Here is a 17,923-nt window from a genome sequence, read left to right on the forward strand (position 1 = left end):
CACAATTTTTGATATATGTAAAATAATGTCTTGGTTTTCTGTGTCTATACAGAGAAAACCCGGGTAAACCAAATATTGCAACTATTTATAATTTAAAGATTTTGAAACTGAATATAAATTTTAAATTCAATAATAAGGATGATTATAAAATCACTATAAATTAGTCAATAAGTAATAAGAATAACATATAATGTGTAATAAGTGTATACTATGTGCTAATCAATGTTCTAAATTTTTACATGGATATATTATTCCTCAAAGTAACCTTCAATTTTTTTCATTATAAAAATAAAGGAAGCATTATAGAACATATCTAAGTGTCCCCTGAAAATTCATATGTTGAATTTATAATCTCCATTGGGATGGTATTTGGAGATCGAACCTTTCTGATTGGCTAAAGAAGGTGAGGCCCTCATGGTGGGATTACCACTCTAATCAGAAAACTCAGAGTAAGTTGCTTCCTTTCTCTGCTCAAATGAGGAAACAGTAGGAGGATGATCTTGGGGAAGACGAAGAAGGCCCTTGTGTTAGTGGATCTATTTGCAGCTTCATCTTAGATTTTTGAACCTCTGGAACTATAAGATATAATTATTTGTTTAAATCATTGAATTTGTAGTAACTTATTAGAGCATCCTGAAATGACTAAGATAAAAACTTAAAGTACAAAAATACTTCAAAACAAAATTAATAAGCCATATTTAGAATTTATTTGGAAAAAAATGTAAAACTCTTCTGAGAACTGTGGAAGAAAAACATAGACTTGAACACAAGATGACTAACTCTGTTCTTTAGAGAATAATTCAAGAGTTTAATATTCTTAAATATTTTCTCAAATTATTGGCAACTTTCTTTTTCACATATATGAACCAGTTTTATCTAAATTCCATCTAAAATTTTAACTTGATACATTAGTCAAAAACATTAGGAAAGAAAACTAACAAATCTGTGCTCTTGTGTTGGGGAAGAATGACATTAGCCCCAGTCCTTAGAGAAAGAGATTTCAATGGTATAAAATGGAAACAATATAATGCATTTGTGCATCTATCTATAAAATTTAGCACATTATTTAAAATTTAACTGGATTTCTACATATACGTAAATAAATTCCATGTAAATAGAAATAAAGGAGTCCATTTCATCATCAAAAGTAATCATCAGCATAATATTTTAAATAAACTTGGAGTAGAATCAAACTCTTTAAATAAGTTACAATAGCCAGAAGCAATAAAAGAAAAGATTGATGATAAATTTGACTCTATAATTTAAAAATTTCTGCAGGGCAAATAATTCATGAGCTACATCAAAAGAGAAGTGCAAAAAAATATTTGCAGCACAAATGATGGGGAAAAAAACCCAATTTCCTTATTATAAAAGGGTATTTATAAATCAGTAAGAAAGTGACAAAAGTGACCAAAATGCAAGAGAAAAACAGGCAGGGCATGAAAAGGCTGCTCACTGGAATAAACAAAAACAAAGATAAATGACTTTTAAACATATGAAAATGTACTCGATCTTGTGCATAATTAAATGCAAATTAAACAAATAATGAGATGTCATTTTTCACTTTCCACATTGGCACACATCAAAAATACAAGATAATATCATGTAGGTGAGGGTATGAGGAAACGAGCCATTTCATATACTGCTTTATGAGAAGAGAAATAGGTCAAGGTGGTTGGAAAACAATGCAGAGATACATAAACCTGAGCATACACATGCATTTGTCTGGAAAAGATATTTTAAGAGTGCTGTATACAGAGGTATACGTAAAATACATAAAAACATATAAATTACTGCATTTTTCTGTGATAAAAACTGGAAAGAAGTAACTATCCATTAATAGGGAATGGACTTAATGTCTAGAATTGTATATAAAATTATATGCAGTTGTAAAAAGAGTAGATTTCTATGGTATATATTGTACATATATATGTATATATAAGGCAGTATACACACGTACACATACACACACACACACACACACACACACACACACACATAAATATATTGTCTTCAAGTTACATTTTTATGTATTACAAAAGGTTAACCATCACGAAAAAGGGACATATTCCTGTGCATGCTATGCTTCTACATTTGTGTACAAACAAATACAAGCGTACTTAAAGTTCTTAAAGATCACACATTTCTGAGATAATATGTAACAAATGAATCAATAATAATAGAATGTGAAGTGCATGTAGTCCTGGGAGGTGTACTGACCTTACATAGGATTCTGTTTTATTTATTTTGGGGTGGGGTTTTCGTTCCTATTTGGTTTTACCATTTTACCATGCACTTCATTACTGTTACAATGAAGAACTGCAATATGTAAAGAATAATAATTTTGAACTCAAATTATATAAAAGAGAACAGATTGCTACTTTTGTAGAGTGAATTTACCTTTTGGCTGTGAGTATTAAACCTTTCTCCTTAGCTTTAAAGACTATTCAAATCTTTTGATCTCCTATAGAAATACCATGTTTTAGAGCAAAGACATGGGGAACTTTGAAGTGCCACACACAGTGTACAAATCACAGTTCTGATGAAGCTGTGTGATCTCAAAAAAGGCCTTAATTTCCATTCTCATGCAACCTTTTTGGTTATCTCCAAGTTTAAAGAAATACTGGAAAATAAAATAAATTATGTAAAGTTGTTAATAACCTGTGAAATTCTGATTGATTCTTGAAGGTTCTTGAGAATCAAAATTCTTGGACTCCTGAAAATCTCTCTTCTTTGTGGTTCACAACATTTTGCATTTCTACACTGTGCTGTTAATGTACAAATAATTCCCAGCCTCAATCAACCCAGAAAGACTTATTTTAACTTTCCTAAATCATCGAGTAGCTACTAATTGCTTCCATCTGTGGACATAGGAAAGAGAAGAAAAACACAAAAGAAAATAATCAACAAAGAAACAAGTCTAAGTTGGTCAATGTTTATCAAATAACTTTCTCATTTTTCATACCAGAAGTTGGAAAGATGTTTTTCTTCATGTAAACCTCTCTTTAGCCATTTATCATCTCAAACAATAACCTGAATTACTTTATTTTGCTAAGAATGCTTGTTAAGCCTTTAACTGCTGATATTTGTCTGATGTTGATTTAGAAACTGGTCTCACAAAATAAAATTTTAGTAGGAAGACATGACATTGGAAAAGTAGCAAATATATAGCATGGAGGATTAGATAGGTTAGGGAAATAGAATCACATCTAAATTGTAAAACAGAATTCCAACTGCCATTAGCTACATCTGTACAAACAGGATTGAAGTAACAGATTAACAGCTGCATGTGCAAAGAGAATGTAGAAACTTTAAATATCAAAAATCCCTATATGAATTTACATTTTGACATAGATGTTAAAATGCTGTTATCATTATAGGTAGCATAGAAGATATTTTTTCAAGACTCAGAAAAATAGGAACTAAACTAAGATCATGATTGATGCTGAGTTCTGAATATTCTTTAAAGAATAACCTGGAGTGGAGACAGGTTTAGAAAAACGCTTCAGAGGGGACCTTAGAAAGCTGAAGGGTGCTTGAGCTACACACTTTTATTTATATCCTATAGCAGACTCAATAAAGGCCTTCAAAACCTGCCCATGCCCTACTCCCTGAAATTTGTGAATATTATGTTACATGACAAAAAGGATTTTGTAGCTGTAACATTAATACAGGGATATTAAACTGGGTAATTTTGGTGGGTCTAATCTTAAAATATCAAGCCTTTCAAAACAACTTTTTCTTCCCTCATTTGAAAAAGAGATGCTTCCAGAAGAGGGAGGAAAGAGAGAAGTAGATTGGCAAATTAGAGAGACTACATACCTGAGAAGGATCTAAAAGACTGAAGGTTCTGAGATAATCAAATTCACTTGGAAACAAATGCTGAAGATATAGGCGTTTAGTGAGTGAAGGGCACCCCAATCAGACACCAACAATACAAGGATCTTAATCCTCCACCTGCAAAGATCTGAGTTCTAACAATAACTCAAATGAACTTAGAAGCAGGTTTTGAGCCTCTGCAGGAAAAGGTGGATGGCTGACACCTTGACTTCATTTTCTAGAGACCCTATTAGAGATTCAAAGGAGCCACACTGGGCCCAGACTTCTGACCCACAGAAACTATGAAATAAGAAATAGATGCTATTTTAAACCACTAAATGTGTGCTAATTACCTAACAGAAGCAATAGAACAGTAAGATGATGTCTTCTAACAGATTTTTCTCATCCTTGAAATTTTAAACAATACCATCCTATACTAGTGAATTAGGTAGATGTTTACAGGGAATATAGAAACTAAGTTATGACACCATCCAGCGGAGTCAATTTGGCGCAGAAGACAAACGAGTAGTGAGACTCTTGAATTCCAAAGAGTTTATTGATGATTCAGGAACCCGGGAGCAGTGGTGCTGGAGGAGACCCGGCTTATATCCCCTCCAGGAGGTAGGGCCAACGCTAGTTAAGCGAGGAGCAGGCGAGGAGCTAGCTGTCCAATCACGGTAAAAGTCAAAACGAGCAGGCACGAGCAGGAGCACTCCAGAACACATGTGCACGCATTGTGTGCGTGGACTTAATTGAATACGGCCAATGATAAAACACATGGGTGTTCTTATGCTAACCGACTTCCCCACCACCGATGTGATCAAAACAACTTCTGGCTGGCTGCTAGGCGCCATCTTCGCGTAGTCCGTATGGCATAACCCCCAAAAAGTTAGATAAGAATAAAATAATTTAAACATTAATGAACTCAAGTATTACCAAGGACCTTGATATAAAAATAAAATTCCTCCATCCCATAACCAAAGATTTCCATTCAAGAGGTCAAGTTTTGCTTTTTTCCAATTTGAATTAAGATTGCTCTCAAATCATATTTTGAGAAATATTTGTCTGAAGAGCTACGCTCACAATTTCCAAGTACCTGTTTATTTTTTTGTCATGTCTGTGTGCCTTTCTTTATGTATGCATATATTTATATATTTGTTATTGAGTAACTACAATTCAAGGCATTGGGCTGGGATATAGTATAAGTGTTGACAGAGATCCTGACCTTGTGGAGACTCTTTCCTGGCAAAAAACTAAGCATGCACATACAAAAAAAGTACAAATTGGAGATAGATTTCAGCAGAGAAAAGCACACAAACTCTAATACAAGGGATGGGGCAGGAATCAATTGAAGAAATGTTCACAACTGAAAAGAAATCAGACTTGTCCCGGCACTAAGAATGATTCAATGTCAGGCTTGGTGGTGCCTGCCTGTAATCTCAGCGACACTGCAGGTTGAAGCAAGAAGATCACAAGTTCAAGGCCAATCTCAAAATGAGGACCTGTCTCAAAATGTAAAATAAAAGAACTTGGGGATATAGATCAGTGGTAAAACACCCGTAGATTCAATCCCCAGTATCTCTCTGTCTCTCTGTCTCTGTCTCTCTCTCTGTCTCTCTCACACACACACACACACATGATTCATGTTATACCAGGTATAGATGAAGAGATGTAGACAGTCCAGATGGATTGACATTAAAAAAAAAAAAAAATGCAGAAGTGAAGAGTGCCCTTATTGTGTGTGCTGTTTGGTGTTTGTGTTCTGTTTCTAGTTCCTGAAGATTTGCTGCCTGGTGCAGCTTCCCTAAGAGAAGTCTTGTATACTAGAAAGAACCATACTTATATGGAGTTTTTTTCTTTTTTTTCCTTTAAAAATCACTGCTCTGCCAAAGATGGTTAGCTTCTGTCCAAATCAGGTTTTCCACTACTAACTTTGGGATAGGTTTCTATTTGTATAACTTTTCAGTTGTGTCAGTCTACCAATCAACTTAATATTAGTGTTTGTTTTGTGTTTAAATTCTGGGACCAGAATCATATAATGATTTTGAAAAGAGATTTAAAAAAATTTGAAAATGGGGAGGGGAATAAATATGACCTAATTCTTTTTTCACTATAGTTTTTGGCATGATTCTTTCAAACATAACCCAAGATTCATGTGCAAGGCAACGGTGCTATTCTCTCTGTAATGTTGTTGTATTAAAAAAATTTTAAGAAATGTATTCTCACATTTATTTTCTAATCATTTCACATTCCTCCTATTTTATTTAAATTAACATTTGCATTTTGCATTTGATCTGTTCATTTTCTTCTGCATCTATGAAAATTCAAGTTATCTGGCTTTTCTCACTGACTTCTTTTTCTGTGCATTCAAAGAGTTATTGAACTAACAAATGATGTTAGGCTTCACCAGTCAGTCCAGTCTACACACTAGTGACACAGACGCTTTTCTCTGCATGAATCACAGCTTTCACATTTTCCTTTCATTGCATAGGCCATGTCACAGGGAAAGATAATAATATATTTAAACATATCAACAAGGATATTCAGGTTGTCTCCGTGTTATCTTTTCTTTTGCAGTGACCTGCACATGTCTTTTTTATTCTGGATATTTTCTTCATTTTGAGTAGGGATACAAAAATGCATTTAAAAGTAGCCAAATGAAGAGCTTCTCTGTATAAAGTGACTCTGAATTTTGAGCTAAGTATACAATTCCATGGATTCAGTTGTATTTATTCACACCATATCATTTAAACTGTATATTGGAAATGTAAAGCTTTGCTGAACATCAATAGTTGTAAGAAAATCAAACTAAAGAGCATAAATTATGTTTTTTTTTTGTGTGTGTGTATGTTTGAATTTAGGGAATAATAGCATGATAAAAGAATAGTAGTGACTTAAACTGTGATTATTTGAGAAAAAGCTGTTTTTTTAACTTAAAATATATCCAAGTTTCTACCAAGTTGAAACTTCCCAAGTTAACTCTAACTTTCTTTCTTTGAGAAAAAGTTACTTCATATAATTTACTCTCCTATTCCACTAAGATGCCCACATTTTTAATGCCGAAATTCCCTTTCCTGTACTACTTCACTATATATCTCTATTATAGATTTCATTTTCTGTGTCTGCATATCTAGTTTGTGAGTAGATTGTATGGAGTTTCAATATTCAATTTTTATGTAATCATAGCACTATTTATATCAAATACCATTTTATTTTGTGGACTTTTTGGTCCTTTCTTCATTTTTGACAGACACAATGAAAATCAATTCCATTTCAGAAATCCACTCATTTTGAAGTATATCTTTTTTCTTCCTCTAATGGCACATGCCTGCATAATAGTTTTTTTTAAAAATTTAGTTTTTAGATATTTACCTTAAGTTAAACATTAGATAATAGTCTGCTACTGTCATGATCTTTGATTCAAATTTGAAGTTGCTTTAAACACTACAAATTTCCATTATCTTTTCATGTTATTGCATTGATTTATACTTGTACATGTGCTATAGCATTTTACACCTTTTTAAGCAAAATTCACATTTTATTTAGATTGTAATACACTATGTAAAATTGATTTTCTTCACCAAAAATAACAGCAATATTTTCTGTATTACTTCTAGATAAACCAAAAAACATTTGCTTTATAAGTTTTCCAGGTTTTGCTGGTAAATCAAGATCAGACAGGAAAAATAGTCCTGGAAAAAGAAGAAAACACACAAGTTGGTTGCCCATACTGATGACCTCTGATTCTGTCTTGACCATAAAGCAGAACTGTTCAATAGTGACCTGCTTATGAAGATGGAGTCTCAACAAAGATCTGTAAATAGCAACAACCAGATGTGGAACACAAATGCAGGCTCTTCCACTCAGACTTTAACTGTAATGTTCCCTTAAGTTCATTTGATGAAACAAAATCTACACTGAAATCTGTTTAGTGAGCTCACAACGCTCTGGTTAATTTCCTTAACTGTCCATTACAGATTTTTAACGCACTTAAAACCTCTAATAGTCAAAGGTCAATTGTAGGCTTCATTGTAACATTTCATAAAATGCTTTTTTTTCTGACACTTCCTCAAAATTTATTGCTCCAAAAATTGACAACTGGATCCATGATGATAATACTTTTTATATCTATAGGACTTACATCTTGAGATTTTTGGATTTTGTGTTTATTTCAAAAAATCGTTCACCATCAAACAAGCAACACACATTTTTTTGCACACCTCCAATATGAAGGAGAAGAGTATATACAGTCTTCACATTTGATTAGACTGGTCTGGTCTTTTAAAAAAGACTATCATTATTTACAATTATTATTTCTTTTTAATTAGCATTTATTCCTTTATCATGAGTCAGTTTAAATAAAATTGAAACCCATCTTCTGATCATTTAAGGCATACTGATGCTTGACAAGAAATTTTCAAAGAGAATAGGGAGAGCTGATTTGGGGAGAAGGCATGTGTCCCCCTCCTTTATACACTCTGTTGTCTCTTGAGCAGGAATTCCTGAAAGAGCAGAAGTAATTTAGAATTCTGAACTAGGTCCACCTTGCTGTCATTGTACAGGATTGCAAAACCTTTTTCTGTTTTAGCAAGAACATGTTTCCTGACGAATGCTATGGGAAAAATTCTTGGTTCAAGGGAAGTTTACTAATATTTTAAGTAGTTCTTTTTAGAATTGAAAATAAGAGATATCATTCTAGCACTGTTCCCAGAAGGAAAATATGTCCAAATTCAGAAGATCACTATGATACATGCTGAATGGTATGATGATAAGTGTGCACATAGAATGAAGGTACATTATAAATGAGTCAAGTATGTATCTGGTGTTCTTAAGAAACCACGGAGTGCTTCAGGTACATTTTCCACAACTGATGAAAACTATGAAGACTGTGCTCACTAAAGGTGATGACACTCATTAACCTGTCTGAATGGAGGTGGAAGAGAAAAGCGAATCTATACTTGCATTTTATAAATAATATATTTTGGAGAATCAGATTCTGGATATCTTTACATTTAAGCTAAAGGAAAGGCTTGGATGATTTGATTCATTACCTATCAGAATGCACACTGTGGCATTTTTAACCACTAGTGGCAAAATAAATAAAGTAACCAGTAACAGAAGAACCTAACATTTTTTCCTTCTACCCTTCAAAAGTCATCAGAAGGGGTAGGTGCAACCAGTACCAATACAGAAACAAGAAACCTTCCTATTAAAGTTTAAAACATAAGAAGTGTTTTCACATGAAACCTTTTGGCTTATTAAAATTCTGTAAGGCAATTTGAGGGTCCTGATTATTTTCCTGACTTTGATTTATAAATTGCATAAATAAAATTATGTTACATAACATAATTAAGATCAGAGAGGTTAGTATTATGGTTTGGATGTGAGATGTCTCCCAGAAGCTCACGTGTGAGACAATGCAAGAAGTCTCAGAGGAGAAATGATTAGGTTGTAAGAGTCTTAACCCAATCAGTGATTTAATCCCCTAATAGGGATTAACTGAGTGGTAACTGCAGTGATAGGGTGTAGGGAGGAGGTGGGAATTGGAGTGGAACTTTGGGTATATATTTGTATCTAGTGAGTGGAGTTCTCTCCGCTTTCTGATCAACATGTGAGCTGCTTCTCTCTGCCACACTCTTCTGCTGTGATGTCCTGTCTCACCTTGAGCCCTGAGGAATTGAACCAGCCTTCTATGAACTTAGACCTCTGGAGCCGTGAACCCCCAAATAAATCTTCCTCCTCTGTAGTTGTGCTTTCTTCCTCTATAGTTGTGTCAGTTGGGTCTTTCAGTCACAGCAGTGAAAAGACTGACTAAAACAGTAATATGTAGAGTCAGAATTAGCTTCAAGTTTTCTGAGACCATTACCACATTCTGTTTTTTTGTTTTAATTTGTTTTGTTTTTTTGGTGCTGTGAATTGAACCCAGGACCTTGTGCTTGCAAGGCAAGCACTCTAACAACTAAGCTATATCCCAAGCCCCTCCACACCCTCTTTTATCTAGAAGAACAAAATAGATTTTTGAAAAACTCAGGATGATACAGTTTGAGAGCATAGATTGCTGTCTTTGCATGGGCCTCATTAAGATTAATCAAGTATGAGTTTACCAAGTCCTTAATGTGGGAAATAGTCTGTCTCAGGGGTTATCTCTGAGTACTTATATGAAAAAAGGATAGCTTCTTTATACTTTCTATAATAATAAATCAGCTGCCTCTGGGATTTGTAAAATTAGAACACATAGTACTTTCAATATGTTAACTCTGCCTAGCAAGGAAGGAGAGCATCTGCACCTTCCTGAGGTGTTTAGCTATTCTTCAATCGCTAAATGTTTGCCAATTAGCACTACCAAAGAGAAAAAGGGAATTATTTGTTTCTTATTTGCATGTCTGTGTGGTCTAGACCAAAAGGCATTTTTGTTGTTGTTGCTAATGAGTGAGAGGCTAACTGGAAGGTGAACTTTTTCTGAGAGAAAAAAAATAACCCAGTAAAGGAAAACAGCCTCATATCTCATGGCTCTGTATTGGGAAGGTGGGTCTGTCTCTTGCCTTTTCCCTCAGATAAATTTTATTTTCCAATTCCTTGCCATAAAAAAAATGTTTATTTATATCTAGTGCTAGAGATGCAGCAGCTCGGCAAACTGCTAGAGGAAACAAAGCAGGGTGCTCTTCAGCTCACAGGAGTGGTAGTTTGACTCAAGCCATGGCTGTTGTGATGACCACCTCCACAGCTCCTGGAGAACAGAGTGTTCATGGTTCCTTCAAGGATCTTCTTGGCGGGAACAAATGCTTGCACTCAAAAGAGCATGTTCCGTTAATTGGATATTACCAAAAGGGATGGTCTGTTGTGGAAAGAGTGAGATTCCTTTTAATGTTAGGTTGTTCCTTCTCAACTGCCTGTGCAGAACCAGGACTGACCTCAGGAACAACCTAATGGAGGCTTTGAATTCAGCTCTCTTTGAATGTTTTCTATATTCTTTTTGCTGATTTAGAAACCATGTACTAGCCAATTAAAGAAGTGTGCAAAACATGGCCCAAAGACAAATTGCTCATCTCAGGTGGCACAGAACTTGGTCAGACCTTATTATTGGTAAAGAAAAACCCAAGAGAAAAAGAGACCAAGGGGTAAACTACTCAGTAATCTTGTCATGCGTCTTCTGCCACACATTCATTAGAACACCGGATTTTTTAAAGCTGAGCACGTAGATTGCTGCTTGATGAAAGATATTGGTTGGTGAATGAGAATCACAGTCTCCGACTGAATTGGTTTAAACAATGAAAAACTCTAGTGGGCTGAAAACTATTGCAGATAAAGCAGAAGTTAGTAGATTCAACCACATGCTTATGATCCTTTGAATCTTTTTTTACTTTATGGTCTGAGAACCTTGGAAATAATTCCTGTGAATATTTATTGAAATTGCAGAATTCTCCACAGATGATTCTGTGACCTCTGAAATTAAAAATGGCTGTGCAATGCCTCCTGCAATATTAGGACAAATTTATGTTTAGAAAGCTAATTAAAAAATGTTTTGTGGTATATTGTTTACCTCTAAAAGCTCCTTTTAGTACCAGATAATATGAACTTGTAGGCAATTTGCCTGTAGGCACTGATATTTTTTTCCATCTTTCTTATAATCTGGATTTGTTTATAGACTAAAAATTTAAAAGGCTTTATATCATTCAAAGTTTCTTCTAATCTGCGAGTTATCTCAGTGGTTTTGTCTTACCAATCGCTTTCTCTTCTTTGTTGAAAAAAATTAAAATTTTATTAAGTGAAATTGTGCATATATACATACACATCAATTATATACATTAAAATATATACATGTGCATATATTTCAGGCTTGATACAAGCATTTGTATAGCTAACCTTTACTTGAGCACAGTTATATCAACTGTCCATTGGTGTAGACAAAATACTAGAGATGACATTCAAATATGTAATAGTTCAATAGCAGAACGATCATAATGGTTATCTAACAAACAATAAGCAGACCAGCTTCCTTGGTGTGTACAAGCTCTGACCACCAGCTAAAAACACAACCAGAAAAAAAATTATTTCAGGGATTTTTAAACAATAATTATCACGAGGGATTAATATTTCAGTAATGTCATTAATACTCTGGTTAACATTCAATTGAATATGAAAAGCAAAACTTTTCCTAGTTGGGTGTGGTGTACTAGAGGAAATGAAGGAAGGATAAGTGGCAGAAGAGGATTCCACTAGAATTTATGAACCAATTCCAGAACCTATCCAGTCACTACCTGCCATAAGAACACCAGTATGTAAATTTATTCACTGTGGGTTTGGTTTCCTTATTGAAATTGAAATGATGCAGGTATAAATGTGGTGATCATTCTCCTTTGGCACCTGGAAACCTTTCTTCATTTAAAAAAAAAAAAAAAGAGAGAGAGAGAGAGAGCAGTCACTCTTTTACAGAAACAACAAGACATGGGGAATGAAGAAAAATCAACAGAATGGAAAGAACTTGTTGATTAAAATCACTCAAACCCCCACCTTCTCTTTCTTAAAAAAAAAAAAAAAAAATCATGCAGAGAGTTGTGGTGCTAGAGAAATGATGAGGTTTTACAGTGACGTCTGAGGGACCAGGAAACACCAGATCTTGAAAAAAGCCTACAAAAATCTATTCTCAAAGATCACTGATCCATCCAGAATTGCAAAAGTTGCAGGACTGAGATGAGCAGAATAGACCAGGTGGTGCCATCCCCAGAAAAGACAGAGCAGGAGGGAACATGAATTATGTTCCCAGCTGGGGTCCAGTGCAGGAAGGTGTATAGAGTCCTGGGTACCGAATTTCAAAAGTCTTAGCAGAACTGCATGTCCTAAGTATACCATCTTTACTTTGGAACCCAGAAAATGTTGGTTACTGGTTATAGTAGTTGATTGGGTTCATAATCCAGGGAGCACAAGGAGGTTAGGAACGGGGGCCATTCTAAACTTAGTTATCTTCACAGAGACTAAGTGAAAAACCTGTGAAGGCATATTTGGATAAAATATTTACTAATTGATTAATTATCACTTAATGTTCAGATAATATAAGAGGTAATCTTTGTAAGAAAAGAGCAGGGCAATCTGGAATGCCATCTTCTTCTATCATCCCCAAATAAAAATACACCGAAGAGCACAACAGCTCAGAAAGTCCCAATTCTTTCAGTGATTAACAATTCAAATGGGTCTGTCACACCAATAGTATAAAAAAAATTGTGAGAAAGAGACCTGAAAGTTACAAGATAATACAAATACTTATTGCAAATGTATTATTAGAAATTAGGACAATATTTTAATGATGCATTCCATCATGAATTTTGTATGTGAAAGAGCACAGAACAAATATATAAAAACCTGGATAATATGACCTGAGAATAAGAAGAGTCTATGAACTGACAAAAATATAAACTAGCAAAATTCAGAAAAGTAAAAGAAGAAAAATTATGACAGAATTGAAAATGAATTTCAGTGGAGGTCAAGAGAAGAGACCATGTGGAATTGCAGTAAGGAAGATGGAGTACAGAAGGGAAGGAGTAAATGAACACGCAAATACCCCACAGAGTCAAGGATTTAAGGAAGAATAAAATAGAAAAGTTTAGAAAATAGTCAAAGGAGAAAGTTCCATATTAATGGAACAGAATATATGATTCAAAATATTACAAGAAACCTGGAATGTAACATGTGGAAAGTTGGACACCAGGAACAAAATGAAATACAATGATTGGCGTTAAGATATACTCTACTAAAGTTATTGAAATTTCAAAATGAGGAAATATTGCAATTTAAAAATAAATGAGTATTTTGGCTATAAGGCAAAGATCAAGTCACCTGCAAGGACAAAAAACAAAACAAAACAAAACAAACAAACAAACAAAAAAACTTAAATGAGCATTTCTTTAGGCTACTTTCCCCTATTAGGAAACTTCAGAAGACACTGAGCTTAAAACATTCTTAAGAAGATAAAGGTTGAGCTGAAGATCTATATTCAACCAAGAGCTTTCACCTATAAAGCTACAGATGAATAGTTTTTCCTAAGAATCTCTTTAGGAATCTAATAGAGAATGAGTACAGTCTGTCAAGAGTTGCTGTCTGATAATTTTGTCAGAGTTGGAAAGGCCACCATCACATATATATCGAACTATAAAACTAAAGTGTTATAAAGCTATTTTCGATTATACAGAGGGTAGTGAAGGGAGGGAAGAGTGTATGGGGATGGGAAGTACAGTGAAACAAATGGGACATTATTACCCTATGTGCATATGTGATTACATGACCAATGTGATTCTATATCATGTACAGCAAGAAGAATGAGAAGTTATACTCCATTTATGTATATGTCAAAATGCTTTCTACTGTCATGTGTAATTAATTAGAACAACAAAAAGGGAAAGCACATAGCTAATATTCTCAGTAACAGGAGAGGAGAAAGGAAAAAAGGAGATAATTCTGAGGACTGATGTGAAAGTTTCAATATGGTAGGAAGCAAACTATATGCATTTGAGAAGCAATAAGTCTGTCCAATCAGGAAAGACACAACTTCTGCAGTGTTACATGTTCTTGATGTTGTCCCACCTTTTTTGTGTAGACATGTTAGGTAATAGATTGGACATCTTTTTATTTCCTATAGGCTTTCTCCTCTATAAAATGAACTCAGTAATTTCAGCATAAAGCATCACATAATACAGTGGCTGGTACATAATGACATTCAATAAATATTTGCTATTTAGGTAGGACTTATCTCTTGTATGTTTTCTCAAAAATAAATGCTATCATTTTACCTTGTGCCAAGTCATCTCTAGAATTTTCTCTAAGCCAGGAAGAACTACCGTAAGACTGCTTATGAAAATTTGTAAGCTTTGGGGTATGGACAAGTTTATACAGGGATAGGAGAAGCATTAATTTATAGGTAATTTCCAACTTCTGCCCATGCCCCCAAGCCATAGCAGCTTTGTAAAACCATAGATTAAATCTAAGAGATATTCTTCTTATAAATTAGCATATATGGGATGGTACTGGCACAAAAATAAAAATGAAAATCAATGGAACAGAGACATATTCACATAAATACAGTTATCTCATAATAGACAAAGGTGCCATAAACATACACTGGAGAAAAGATAGCCTCTTCAATCAGTGGTGCTGGGAAAATTGGAAATCCATATGTAGTAGTTTGAAACTGAACCCCTGTATCTCAGCCTGCACAAAACTCGACTCTAAGTGGATCAAGGACCTAGGCATTAGATCAGAGAAACTGCACATACTAGAAGAAAAAGTAGGCCCTACTATCCATCATATCCGCTCAGGAACGGACTTCCTCAGTAAGACTCCTAAAGCACAAGAAGTAAAATCAAGAATTGGTAAAAGGGATGGCATCAAACTAAAAGCTTTTTCACAACAAAGGAAATAATCAAGAACATGAACGGAGAGCCTACAGAAGAGGGAAAAATCGTTACCGCCTACACCTCAGATAGAGCATTAATCTCTAGGATATACAAAGAACTCTAAAAATGTAACACCAAAAACAAATAACCCAATCAATAAATGGGCAAAGGAACTGAACAGACACTTCTTAGAAGAATAAATATGATCAATCAATGACTATATGAAAAAATGTTCAACATCTCTAGCAATTAGAGAAATGCAAATGAAAACTAGAGGAGATTTCATTCAACTCCAATCAGAATGGTAAATATAAAAAAAAATAAGTAACAATAAATGTTGGTGAGGATGTGGGGAAAATAATTCACTCAGACATTGCTGGTGGGACTGTAAATTGGTTTTGCAACCACTCCAGAAAGCAGTATGGAGAGTCCTCAGAAAACTTAGAATGGAACCACCATTTGACTCACTTATCCCACTCCTGGAATATTACTCAGTCATAAAAAAGAATGAAATTATGGCATTTGACAGAAAATGGATGGAACTGGAGACTATCATATTAAGTGAAAAAAGCCTGTCCCAAAAACCCAAAGGCTGAATGTTTTCTCTGATATGTGAATACTAACCCATACAATGGGGGCTAGGGAGAGGAAGTATAGAAGTTCATTGGATTAGACAAAGGGGAATGGAGGGAAGGGAGGGGGATGATAATAAGAAAGACAGTAGAAAGAATTGGACATAACTTTTCTACTTTCATATATGAATACACAACCAGTACAACTCCACATTGTGTATGACTACAATAATGCAATCAAAACTACAATGAGTCACACTCCATGTCTGTATAGTATGTCAAAGTATACCCTTCTGTCATGTATATCTAAAAACAACAAGTAAAAATAAAAACTAAGTTGTTAACCAGGTACAGTGACACACACTTTCCAGTGGAGACTGATGCAGGAGGATCACTGGTTTGGGGCCAGTCTCAGCAACATAGTGAGACTCTTTCTCAAAATAAAAAATAAAAAGGATTGGGGTTGTAGCTTGGTGGTAAAGTACCTGGAGATTCAATCCCCAGCACCAAAAGAATAAATAGATGAATAACAAAAGTAAATAAAACTAAACTAAACTGTTAAGAAAAATATAGACCAGAACAGCAAAATTTTGTGCATATATATATATATATATGCACATATATATATAATTATATAAAAATATATATATATAAAATTAAGGAATATTGTTTAAACATAATTAATGAAGTAACAAAAATTGGAAAGGAAATGAGGAGAAAATCTGAGAATTTATAGATTCCCTTGTGTGTTAGAGTTAAGTCAAACACAGTGTGAACCTAATATGAATTTAGTAGAAGTATAACTCTATTTAACTATACAAAATTGAACATTAAGAAAGAGTTTACCATAGATTTAAACTGCCAACAGAGAAAAGAAGGGAGAAATTATCTTTTATAGTCTATGCATAAATACGGAACTAAGTGAAGTCATTATGTCATGAAGTTATTATGTAAGGGTAATAATCTCTAGAACTGTAAATAAAGCTTTGTAAATATTAGAAAAATGTTACAAATAGGAGGTTTTCAAGATGGCGGCCTAGAGGGTGGCTGCATTACGTGTTGCTCCAGAACTCAGGATTCAAGAGAGGAGATATTGAGACGCTTGGGACCAACTCAAAGTAGCCGGGTGACTCTCACCCCCTGGGGGGGCATCCCGGATGGGACGGGGGTCCCGGAACGCAGGAAACTTTGTGAAGTAGAACTGCCGGCGAGACGCCCCTCCCCCCGTTGGAGCGCCATAGAGGAGGCCGCTCGGCACAGCGCTGGGACTCGGAGCAGCCACTGGGGCTCCGGCGGCTGCCCGGGGGAGGAGTGGCGGGGAGAACTGTGTGGACTCAGGACACCGGGGCCTGCCCTGAGGAGGAGGAGAGGAGCGTGGCCACTTGGATTCGGAGAGACTGCGCCAGAGCTGCAGGCGGTTGCCAGAGGAGAAGCCGCGCGGCGAGCTGTTTGGAATCAGAACGACGCTTCTGCACCCCGGGGCCTGCCCTGAGGACAAGGAGGAAGAGGAGCGGCCGCTTGGATTCGGGTGACTACACGGTAGCTACAGGCGGTTGCCAGAGAAGGGGCTGCGTGGCGAGCTGTTTGGACTCTGACCACTTCTGAACCCCGGGGCCTGCCCGGAGGAGTAGGAGAAGGAGGAGAAGGAGCGCGGCGGGTCCTTTGGACTCGCAGTGACTGCATTAGCGCTCCAGGCGGCTGCTCAGAGGAGAAGGCGAGTGGTGAGTTGTTTGGTCTTAAAGTGACAGCTCCTGAACACAGGGGGGCTGCCTGGAGGAGAAGCGTGGTGGGACGCTTGGTCTTGAGGGACCACACCAGAGCTCCGGGCGGTGCCCAGAGGACCCGTGCAGCGGGTCACGTGGATTCAGAGCCACTCAGAGGGACTGCTCCTGAACACCCGGGGGGTTATCTGGAGAAGGAGGAGGAACGGGCAGGGTCACTTCGACTCGGAGTGATTGATTGCCCCGGGCTACGGGTGGTTGGTGGGAGGAGGAGGCACGAAGTGAGTTTCTTGGACTCCTAGTGACCGCACCGGCATACTGGGCGGCTGTCTGGAGGAAGAGGCCTGTGGCGGGTCTCTGGGACTCAGAGCGATTGTTCGGGGCCACAGGTGGCTGCTCAGAGGAGGGGCCACGTAGCCAGGCGATT

This window comes from Sciurus vulgaris (assembly GCF_902686455.1).
Source record: "Sciurus vulgaris genome assembly, chromosome: 4".
Classification (NCBI taxonomy): Eukaryota; Metazoa; Chordata; class Mammalia; order Rodentia; family Sciuridae; genus Sciurus; species Sciurus vulgaris.